The 12,415-nt window shown below is 38.5% G+C and overlaps 1 long non-coding RNA gene across 1 annotated transcript in view; it reads right to left on the minus strand.

Annotated features, from left to right (window-relative positions):
- Positions 1 to 3,683: 3,683 nt before the first annotated feature.
- LOC125164070 (uncharacterized) overlaps positions 3,684 to 12,415 on the minus strand; it is a 53,750-nt gene continuing 45,018 nt past the window's right edge. The window contains exon 3 of the long non-coding RNA XR_007151629.1: positions 3,684 to 3,907. This is a non-coding gene — a long non-coding RNA (uncharacterized LOC125164070). The remainder of the gene's footprint in view (positions 3,908 to 12,415) is intronic.

A 12,415-nucleotide genomic window follows, 5' to 3' on the forward strand; every position in this document is an offset into this window, starting at 1 on the left:
GGAAATGAGCACTTACTTCTCAGCTGCGAAAATGGTATGAAGGTGAGTGTAAAATTCTGAGTATCATTCAGTCCAGATGATTTCCAAAGCTTTGTACCATATTTCAGCTGTTTGAAAATTAATTTTTCTTTGCAGTTACTTAGTTTTCGAGAAACTTAAGGACCCATTCAGGTAACGTTCTAGTATTTTAATGAACGATACTTAAAAGAGTTGTTCCAGGGACGCCGGGGGGGGGGGGGGGGGGGGGCTTGGTCAGTTGAGCATCCCAACTTCAGCTCAGGTCATGATCTTGCAGTTCCTGAGTTTGAGCACCACCTAGGGCTCTGTGCTTACAGCTCAGAGCCTGGAGCCTGCTTCCTCCCTCTGTCTCTGCCTCTTCCTCACTCACGCTGTCTCTCTCTCTTTCTCTCAAAAATAAACTTAAAAAAATTTTTTAAAAGGTTATTCCAATGATTTTTCAAATGCTTGTTTATTTAATTTACTTACTCATTTACTTATGAGCAGGAGAGGGGCAGAGAGAGGGAGACAGAGAATCTTAAGCGGGCTCCATGCTGTCAGCACAGAGCTGGATGCGAGGCTCAAACTCATGTACTATGAGATCATGACTGGACTTGAAATCAAGAGTCAGACATTTAACCCATTGAGACACCCATGCGCCCCAAAACTTCTGTTAGTTATTTAAAAGGGAAGGTCTTGAAGAGAAAATCTAGAAGCTGATTTTTTAGCTGTAGTAATTGAGATAATAGTTTTATGTGTACAATTGAGAGGCCCCATCTTCCTGTCTTACTCCCACCAGCTTCCTTTATTTGAACACCCTTCATGGGACACAGTGAAAACCAGAGGAAAGGGTATTCATTTGAAATGGTTTCTTTGTATTTTTTTGACAGACGAATAAACTCACTGCCTAAAATATCATGAGTTCTTGCAGTGAGGCAATAATAAATGTTTTTTATATGAACCATGGTTATTTTCAGATATGTAATACATTTAATTTGTCAAAAGAGTAGTCCTCATTAACAAATTTTTTGTGTGTTTATATTATGTTTATATTCTGACACATGAGAACATAAATTCTAGGGGTGCCTGGGTGGCTGGTCAGTTGAGCGTCCGACTCTTGATTTTGGCTCAGGTCATGATCCTAAGGTCATGGAATCAAGCCCCACATTGGGCTCTGCACCTAGTGTGGAGACTGCTTAGATTCTCCCTCTCTCCCTCTGCCCCTCTTTCCTGCTTGCTTGCTCTCTCTCACTCTGTGTCTCTAAAATAAAAAAATAAAAGATCATAAATGCTATCTGGTGACTATGGAAATTAGCTTCAATTAATTAATTTTATAAGACTGAAAGGGACTTGAGACTTTTTAAACTTTAGATAAAGCACAATAATGTCACTTCCAGACTACTGATTAATTTCAATACCTGAGACTGTTTCCTGCAAAGATCTATGCTTGGACTTTGGATTGTAGATTTTCCACACCCCACACTTCTACATCATCCAGTTTTCTGGAGGTCATTCACATAGATTGCTAGAATCTATTAGAAGGAGGAATCTTAGTCCATTGTTTTATTTCAGGAGTTCTAGTAATTGAGGAGATAATAATAGGAAACTCAGTAACAAGTTTCTTTCACCATACTATTTACGGATTTTCACCTACACTTCTTTTTTTCCCTTGTTCTCAATACTATTTCTGCAAAACTTTTGCAGGTGGCACTGAGCAATAAAATAATAAAAGTCTGAAGATATGGTCCATGTGTTCTGGGAAGTTTCGGTCTAAAGCAGTTAGTAAGACTATCTAGGACTTGGCAGAGTCTTCCAAATGGGATTTGCCTCAGCCATGCTTTAAGGAGCAAACTAGTGATAAAAGGCTTATAAAATACTCTTAGGTTTGCATGCTATTGAACAGCTTGGTCTGCCTTCAGCCTGTAATTTACTTCTGGGACTCCAAAGTGGGTTTTGTTGTCATTCTGAATAAAATGAGTTGTGTAAATAACAGGTTGGTGGAGACTGCTGGTTGTCCACCAAATTCTGTTCCACCCTTTTCTAAATTACAGAGTTGTAGGTGGGCCATAGCTTACAAGCTAGAAGTGCCATTTCCAAACTCCCATATAGCTAGATATGACCATTATCTAAGGTCTTCCTAACAGAATATAAATGGTAGTGATGAGGTTTAGAGCCTAAAACACTACATGTACATGCCTCCCTAGACAATGGGGGAGAAACATGAATCATTCATTCTTACAGCTAATATTTGCTGAGAATCTACTCTTTGCAGGTAGCATTTTATTTATTTATTTTTTTTTAATTTTTTTTTCCCAACGTTTATTTATTTTTGGGACAGAGAGAGACAAAGCATGAATGGGGGAGGGGCAGAGAGAGAAGGAGACACAGAATCGGAAGCAGGCTCCAGGCTCTGAGCCGTCAGCCCAGAGCCCGACGCGGGGCTCGAACTCACGGACCGCGAGATCGTGACCTGGCTGAAGTCGGACGCTTAACCGACTGCGCCACCCAGGCGCCCCTACAGGTAGCATTTTAAATGCTGGAGATATTTCAGTGAACAAGAGACCAGAGTTCTTGCCCCCTCCTTGAGCTCATATAGACAATAAAAACAGGTGAATAAGTATAATGTACAGTTTGTTACAAATAAGTGCTAAGGACAAAAATAAGGCAGGGAAGGGAGATTTGAAACATCGACTAGGTATTAGGCCATTATAGGAAGTGAAATGAGACCAAATACAGGTATAGACAAGGCAACGGGAGGAGAAGCTGTTGTATTCTGGATGTATGTTGAAGGTACAGCCAAGATTTGTGGAAGGACTGGATATGAGGTATGAGATAGAAAAAAGAAGAGTCAAGGATGACATCAAGATTTTGGCTTGAGGAACTTAAAAAATGGTACTACCATTAATTTAGGTTGAGAAGACTGTAGGAGGGTTTAGAGGGAAATATCTGGAACTCAGTTTTGGACATGTCAAAGTTGTGATGCCCATTAGATTCCAAGTGAGGTGTTAAATGACTACTAAAAATATGGTCAAAAGAAGGATCCCAACTAAGGGTATTTATCTGGAAGTCGTCCATATGGATGTTATTTAACATTACAAAACAGGATGAGATCACCTAGGGAGTGAATGATAAGGAAAAAAGAGATGATCCAAGGACTGAACCCTGTGCCCTTAACCTTTGGATGTAGGGTTGATGAGGGAGACCAAGCCCACTCAAAACAGAAGAGAGACCAAAAAAAAAAAAAAAAAAAAAAAAAAAAAGATAGGAGGTATACCAGCTAAGTGTGATGTTCGAAAAGGCAAGTGAAGTAAGTTAGAAAGCTGGGGAGAACTTGGATCCTTAAGTGACTATGTAAAGCACAGCAGCCGCCTTACTCACCCTGTGGGAATGTTAAATGAGAAAAATAGACTTCATTATTTTTAGCCCACTGAGTTGCATCTCTTTGATACAAAATTTTAAACTATTTACCCTAAAAGCAGGTCAACGGCAAATAGTATCACTAGATAGATCTTCAACAACAACAAAGTCAGATACTAACTTGAAGTGTGATGTATGTGCGTGTGCATGTCTGGGTGTATTTGGAAGGGTTTGAACATTTCAATGATGTTTTTTAAAACCCCGCATAATTTGGAGTCAACTCTACTACCACATTTATGGTCTTAGAGAAGGATTTATTTCTGGGAAAATAGAATCTACTTATATGTACATAGTAAGCATGTCTAGTTTTGTTTTCTTGATAACCATCCAGAGGGTAAATTGAGACAGAAATGATTTATTTGAAGAGCCCTTTTCGAGAGTCCTTTTTGTGATCTTTGACCTTAGTTTTCCGATGGTTCTGTTGTATTAATTCTCTTGACTTTCAAGGACCAAGAAGTGAACCTCCTCAACCAACTTCTACTAATCATTCTGCCTAAAGGAAATAAACACAGAAGGATAAAGTTATTTTGATACTCATGAATTTGTGTAGTAAGCTTTCAAATTTTGCTTCTGACCTAGCTATTTTACAGTGGGCACATTTTCACAGCCCTATGACTAAATGTTTACATGAGGACTCCAAGGTTTTTAGAGAAAATCTACTTGCTGATATTCCTTTCCTTCCACATCCTATTATCATCTCTTAACCTAGAAACGATGAGGATCTTTGCCACCATTTCATAGCAGTGCTAATTTTGTACCCCCATAATCTTCCCTTTTGCCAAATAATTTGTAGTATGGTCCCAGTGTTTGGCAGGATAGAAATGCTATAAAGTGCATTTCTTCCAAATGGGATTTGCCTCAGCCATGCTTTAAGGAGCAAACTAGTGATAAAAGGCTTATAAAATACTCTTAGGTTTGCATGCTATTGGACAGCTTGGTCTGTGCTCCTTTTAAAAGTGCTCCTTTAAAAGTGCTCCTTTTAAAAGATGACAGAAAACTCAACAACAAGAAGAACAAAACAGAGTAAAGTTGCAAATGCAAAGCTGATTTTATCAAATGCACAGCTGACTTTATCAAATGCACACAAGGCAAAACTTGAATAGGAGCCACACCTTTCACTGGCCAAAATGGAAAGATCCTAGCTTAGAGAAATTAAGAGGAAAATAAAAGTACTCTGAGTAGTAGATTGCCAAATTTCTTAACCTTCTATCCAAGAACTGCATATTGCTAGAGTCTAAATGGCATCATACACCATGAGTCAGAGAGCTGGGTTCCTGTGTCAGCTTAAATACACAGCAGCTGTGGATCTTGGGATTTGGGGAAACACCAAAATCAAGGGCAAGAGCAAAACTGAAGGCAAGGAGGGAGCCCATTCAAAATGCTAGAAACTGGTATCTATGCATGTTGCCAAGATTGAAGGGGCCAGAAGCATTTCTCAAAGCTCAGCTCGTGTAATCAGAAATGTGAAAGTCAGAGGAAGAGACCAAGGGCAGTCAGCAGAGGGCTTTCAAGAAGAAGGGAGCATTCCAGGGAAATTGTCTAGAATAGGTGTTTATGAGTGACCATTAGGGACCAGATATGGGGTAAGCTTTGGATGGGTGCACTCTTTCTGTATGAGATAATAAAATCTATATCAGTTACATTGTTTGATTCTTCCTCCACTTGTACACTTATTCCTTCACTCATTCAACAAACACTTTGATGCAAAAGACACAGAACTAGGTAGTAAACATAAAATGGTAAGTGGAATAGACATGATTTCTTATCCTTACGGACTTTACAATCTAGTAGAGACCCACAGAATTTAATCAAATCATCCATTTATCTTACAAACACATAGTGTTCTGTACTTGCCACTTATAGTGTTCTAACCACTTTATAAATAGTAACATTTAATACTCGACAACCCATGAGGTAGTTACCATTATTGTTCTTGTTTTATAGATAAGGAAACTGAAGTATAAAAAAACTTGCCCAAGGTCACACAGGCGGTGTGTGTTACAGCAGGATTTGAATCCAGGCAGTCTGGCATCAAGGTCCATGCTCTTAAGCATTTATTTACAAACTCTCATAAGTGTTCTGTAAGCAAAGTATAGGGTGCTATAATAGGTTATAACTAGGGGATCTGATCTAATCTGGGAAGAAGCGATTAGATGAGAAGTTCAAAAAAAGGGTGTGTTATTAGTGTTAAGTGCTCCAGGTAGTTCAAGCAATATGAAATTAAAAACAGGACACTGATTTTTGCAGTAGGGAGGTCAGTGGCAAATGTGGTAAGAACAGTTTCAGAGGATACGTTGCAGCTGCCAGCTCATGGTTAATTGTTAGAGCTTCCCAAGGAGGAATGGGCTGCTTTGTGAGGTGAGAGTTCCTCCTTTTAGAGATTTTCTTCAGAAACCCTTGGCTTATCACATAGTATACGCTCAACAAACACATGCTTACTAACTGGTAGGGATGTTACAGAGTATCGGATTGTTAAACCAGATAAACTTTAGGTCTCTTCCAACCTTAAGTTTCTAAATTGTCACTAATTCTGAATTTGTGAAAACAGTGCATTTGGTTATGCTGAAGTTTTTCTTCAAGACCTATCAAAATGGCTTGACATAGAAATTTATAGTGGGTGTAAGATTTTAGGGACTGTTTTGAACAAATTGTTTTCAAATGCTAGGAGTCCAATTTACATATAGTTAATGCGTTAATCTAAAACAAGATACTCTAGGGGCACTTGGGTGGCTGAGTGGGTTAAGCGTCTAACTTTTGATTTCAGCTCAGGTCATGATCTCACAGAGTGGGATCGAGTCCCATGCCAAGCCCCACACCGGGCTCTGCTCTGAGCATGGAGCTTACTTGGGATTCTCTCTCCTCTCTCTGCTCCTCCCGCATGGGCACGTGCTAGCATGCTCTAAATAAACAAACAGGGTACCCTTATTAAAATTTTTGGCATTATTCTTGTGACAGTTTCATATATATCACTATATGAAGGTAATAAAATTGTATTTATTTAAAGTAAGTATATAGTCTAGACGTTGATTTTTATCTGACCTTTCCTATCATTCCCTAATTAGTTGCACTAGTGAAAAAGGACAGACAATTTTTAGAACATACACTCAATGGCTGGCTATAATCCCCATTCAAAGATTTACAATAGATGTTGCTCAATTACTTTCCAAGAGATATGTTTTGCTCACATTCTGAAATGTTTGCTGTTCAGGGTACAACTCACATTGTAATCCTTGTTCTTGAAACTCTCTGCTTGCGGAGAATGACTTGAGAGGAATTTCACTCTTTTCCACATGCTTCCCCAATTTCTGAAGACCATAGACATTTGGGAGGGACCTCAGTGGTGGCTCTGGTGTTTTAAAATGTGATTTGGGGAGTGCCTCGGTAGCTCAGTTGGTTGAGCATCTGGCTCTTGGTTTCGGCGCAGGTCATGCGGTCGAGCCCTGCTTGGGATTCTCTCTCTCTCTCTCTCTCTCTCTCTCTCTCTCTCTCTCTCTCTCTGCCCCTCCCTCCACTAACATATATGCTTTCATTCTCTCCCTCTCTCTCTCAAAATAAATAAATAAACTTTTTTAAAAAATGTGATATGGGTACCCAGCTGCCACTGTCACACTGCAAGGGAATCTGGAAGGCAAATAGAGAATGTGAATTCCTTGCCACTTTGGGGAGAGAAAAGCATATTTTAAGAGTTGCAGTAGAAAAAAAATTTTAAAGGTGGGTTAATTTTATGGCACTCCTGGAACATTTAAAGGAAACAAATAATGACACAACTTAGCTTTAGTTGTTCCTGCTGTGCCAGCATTACAAAATAGTTAATCTTATGATCTCTCAGTGATACTATCGGAGGTAGCAGTGGAGTGGTTCCAGAATGTAAACTCACAGAGTGAGTGCTTTAGGCTAAGACAGCTTCTGCAGGGTAAGTCAGACATCCACTGGAATGAACTTCTATGAGGGCGGGCACCACTTCTATGCTCCCACAATAGTCCCTCACTGATGGATACGTAAGTGCTTTCTAATTTTTCTCAATTACAAACAATGCTCTACTAATATCCTTGTGTATACTTTTGTGTACATATTTCAGTTAGGTCTGAAGAAAAGATCTCTAGAAATGAAACTGCTGATTAAAGAGTAATTATATTTTACATTCTTATAGCTATTTCCAAAATGCCCTTCAAAGAAGTCACAGCAATCTATACTTTCTGAAATTTGTGTTCCAGAAATATTGACCCAAGAAGAAAGACACTACGGAGGCATTTATAAGTTGTGTGTGTGTGTGTGTGTGTGTGTGTGTGTGCGCACACACACACACGTTTTTATTAGAGATTAAATCATACTTCATTAGATTACTGTTGAACTCTAAGGCTTTTACACTACCCATTCTCAGAGACCTGGGTTGATAACAACTTCTCTCTCTACACTCAGACCTGAGACATTGTATCCCAGAGATTTGTTGTGTTATTTGGGGGTGTTTCAAAGAAATTCATGATTTGGTCACTTGAGTTTTGCTTCTTTTGCCAGTTTTTCTTTTGGCAAGGAGGAGACAGGGTACAGAGAATGACAATCCCAGGGGAGGTAGGAAAGGAGATGTAACTCCTTGTGCATCTGGGTGTACTTCTGCCTACAGCACTAGGTATGGAGAATAGAGAATGGTCGGGAATCCCTAAAAGGATGGGTTTTGAATACACATAGAAGGAATCGTAGAGCGGTTGCCGAGCTTGGTGCTTGAGATCATAGGCACTGGTGTACAAGTACAACAAAAAGATGGGAAGGTAACACACAGAACATACTTCAACAGTTATCTTTCATGGCTATGCCTTTTTATTCTTGCTGACTTTTTTATATTTTAGGATTTTCTTACAGTGTGCATGTATTATTGGAATGTCTTAGGTTTCCAAATTGGAAAAAAAAAAGAAACAAAGAAAAAGAAAACTAAAGAACTTGGATTTTAGTTCTGCTACTTCCTAATTCTGTAACCTTGGGCAATTTAAATTTAAAAATTTACCTTTAACGTTTTATTTATTTTTGAGAGACACAGAGAGACAGAGCGTGAGCAGGGGAGGGCCAGAGAGAGAAAGGGAGACACAGAATCCGAAGCAGACTCCAGGCTCCAAACTGTCAGCACAGAGCCTGATGCGAGGCTTGAACTCACAGACTGCGAGATCATGACCTGAGCTGAAGTCAGATGCTTAACCAGCTGAGCCACCCAGGCACCCCAACCTTGGGCAAATTTTTAAATCTTGCTTAGCCATAATCCTCCCATTCTTAAAATATGCATAAATAAGTTAATCATGAAGATTAAGTGAGATAATATATAAAAATGCTTAATATGCACGAAGGACAAGGACCTGGTATACAATAGAGCCCAGTGAATTGTTTCCTCATCAAAATCATTATTATTACTAGTGGTGGGGATGATAGTAAACAACTTACATACAGAAGTGGTGGACTGTGTAAAGATATCAGTTGGTAAGAACTTCTTCATACAACTCATAATTGAAAAAGCATTGCAATTCTCAAGAAATGAAGGACAAGGAGAATAAAGTGTAACAGTTTTCTCAAGAAGAATGCTTTTTTACAGGTGGCTGGTGCATAGAGATTAATTTTAAATCTGAGGAAAACTTTATGTATTAAAAAAATTTTTAACGTTTATTTATTTTTGAGAGAGAGAGAGAGAGAGAGAGTGAGCAAGTAGGGGAGGGGCATAGAGAGACAGGAAGACACAGAATCTGAACCAGGCTCCAGGCTCTGAGCTGTCAGCACAGAGCCTGACGTAGGGCTCTAACTCATGAACCCCGAGATCATGACCTGAGCCAAAGTCAGACGCTTAACCAACTAAGCCATCCAGGCACCCCAAACTTTATGTATTTTTAATCAATATCTTATAGCAGGTGATATGTACTCTCCAGACTTTCCTCATGAAACACAATTATTAGCTCTCACTTTGGAATCAGACCAATATCCATTACTGCGGGTCGTAACACCAGCACTGATATTTATTGTTTGGGTATTCAAATAAAGTCCAAGAGGGGCACCTGGGTGGCTCAGTCCGTTGAACAACTGATTCTTGACTTCAGTTCAGGTCATTATCCTAGAGTTGTGGGATTGAGCCCCATGTCAGGTTCCACACTGAGTGTGGAGCCTGCTTGGGATTCTCTCTCTCCCTCACACTCTGCTGCCCCCCAACTCACATACACCTGTGTGTTCTCTCTAGTTCCTTCTCTTTTGCTCTCTTTCTAAAATAAATAAATAAATAAATAAATAAATAAATAAATAAATAAATAAAGCCCAAGTTATTGTTTATGCTTTTTTAAGTCAAGCTCTCAGCTTTTGTGGAAGATCCCCTTTATGGATCAAATTAAGGTTTTTAATTCATTTATTAATAGCCTACAAGTAATTTCACTTAACTATGGATTGTCTTTTTGTCTTTACAGTTCAATATGGATTGTTATGCTTCCTTAGAATTTATATACCAAGAGAAATAAAGCCATATTAAATTTCTGGCTGAGGAAGATGGGGATTTCCTCAATTTTAATTGTTCAAAGTCATCTCACCACTTCAACTTTTCTATTGCTGGTAAGCAGCCTCTCTCTCTACCAAAAAGCACTACCATGAACTGGCTTCTTTGCATTTTCTTGCTTTTCAACATTTGTGATTTCTGTGTCCTTTGTTTTATGAGGGGTCTCTTGGCTTATTCATAGTTAAGTGATAGACTTTTTTCTTTTCCAATTTTTTAACATTTATTCATTTTTGAAGGACAGAGAGAGACAGACAGCGAGCATGGGAGGGACAGAGAGAGAGGAAGACACAGGATCTGAAGCAGGCTCCAGGCTCTGAGCTGTCAGCCCTAAGTGGGGCCAAACTCATGAACCCGAGAGATCGTGACCTAAGCCGAAGTCGGACACTTAACCAACTAAGCCATGCAGGCGACCCCCCACCCCGTGATAGACATTTTTAATCTCAGGATTTTTATTAAAAATTGTGCATAAATCTGAGAGGAGGCTTTTGGCCATCTACTCTGAACTTATAATTCCTCTTTTTGTTTGAACTCCTAACTCTAGTGTTGACCTGAATCCTAGAATCATTGATCCTCATTTCTTATGAGTAGGTATTTTCATTGTTAGTGCCATTTGTGTTCTTATTTTTCAAAGTCTTTCATTTTCAAATATTTTTGCATTCTCAAAGCCTAACACAGTGCCTGGCAAGTGCAGGCCCTTTGTGAGGGTTTATTGGTGTTAAAGCAACCACTTCCTTTGGTTAAAAACCTGCCCAAGTATTTAATTGGTTAGATGTAGATCTGTGTTATCAGCCCTCTTGCACATTAAAACCATCTCTGTGATTTGAAAAACGCCAGTGCTTAGGCCCCACTGCAGGCAATTTTGTCAGAATCTTAGGAAGGTGGGGCCCAGGCATTTCATATAATTTAAAAGCTTTCCAGGTGATACTAATATGTACTGGGGCTGAGAACCACTTATGCAGGTCACATTTTTTGGTAATTTATTTTAATGTTTACCTGATTACATTTTTTCCCTTTGTAATCATTGCATCAATATCCAATAACCTAGACTTCCTATGAGATTTAACGTAGATGTTTGCCCAATCTTTTATATGCCAAGAAAAAAAAATCATTTGCCACCTTCTCCTCCTTTCCACTTTTATTTAGTACATTTAAAAATTTGTGAGAAAGATAAGAGATCTTGAAAGCAACACAGTGTTGCTCTCAGAGCCTTTGTTCTACCCACTGGGTGTATTATGACCTCACCCTTTGGTCCCTAGGATGGAAATTAGCTCTAGAAATGGTACTTGGTAACAACACATGCATACATGTGAGGGGCCTCCCTTACAAATGTTACCTATAATCCAACAAATAGTGACTTTGGGACTTGAAAGATGCAATGAGAGAGTACAGTTAAAATCTAAAAGCCACTTAGAGTTCAAGGCATTTTTGCCTTCAAAGGCAAAACAAAGTTAAATTAAGGGGTTGAAAATCATAGTTCTGAGTGTGATGTTTTTAAAAAGAGTTATTTTTTGTAGCTAGTGTAGGGCATAGTTTTGTCTACGATTATAAACACTGCCTTCTAATCTTTTTTCCTCCGTACTCCTAGCCTGTTTTTATGGCACAAGGGCAAGAAGTTCTAGAATTAAAGGGCTTTTTGGTGTCCTTTGTAGTAAAACACTGTATTCTTTCCATAGTAAATGAAACAGCCACAAAAATTATGATCTCACTTGTAAGATAAATATTTGGATAATTAGTGTGGTTTTAAAAGGAACTATCCCACACACGAATACAAACAAGAAAATGTTTATTTAGTGAATAAAAAGATTCTATCAGTAGAGCATAAAATTTTGAGAAAATGCTTGAAAATATTTTTAGAAGATATTTGTTCTATAGGAATTAGCATTTCTGGAAAATCATGAAAAATAGGTCACTTCAAATGATAAACAAGTACCTTTGTACTAAGTTTATCAGATACAAAGCAAAGAGAAAAATTGACTATTAACTAGTCAGCCAAACTAGATCATTTAGACTATTCAAATTCATTCTAATTAGATTTAGCTAAATTAGCAGTATAATGACCATTTTTAATGTATTTTTACATTTTATTGTATTATTGTTATTCATTTTTATTACTGTGTATGATTATAATTTCACTATGCAGTAAATAATCGATTCCAAAAAGATTTTTAAATATCTTAAGCAGTACAACAATCTTATTATTTCTTGTTAAGATTATTATAAAGCTTTTGAATTAACAAATTAAACTACCTAATTATTTGGTCAATACCTACCCATGGAAATGCTTTGAGGTAAACAAATCTAAAAACTAAACTCTGGGAGTGCCTGGGTGGCTTAGTTGGTTAAATGTCCAACTCTTGATCTTGGCTTAGGTCATGATCTCAGGGTTGGTGGGATAGAGCCCCACATCAGACTCTGTGCTGACAGTGTGGAGATTGCTTGGGATTCTCTCTCTCCGTTTCTCTCTGCCCTTCTCCCGCTCTCTCAAAA

This window comes from Prionailurus viverrinus, chromosome B1, assembly GCF_022837055.1.
Source record: "Prionailurus viverrinus isolate Anna chromosome B1, UM_Priviv_1.0, whole genome shotgun sequence".
Lineage (NCBI taxonomy): Eukaryota > Metazoa > Chordata > Mammalia > Carnivora > Felidae > Prionailurus > Prionailurus viverrinus.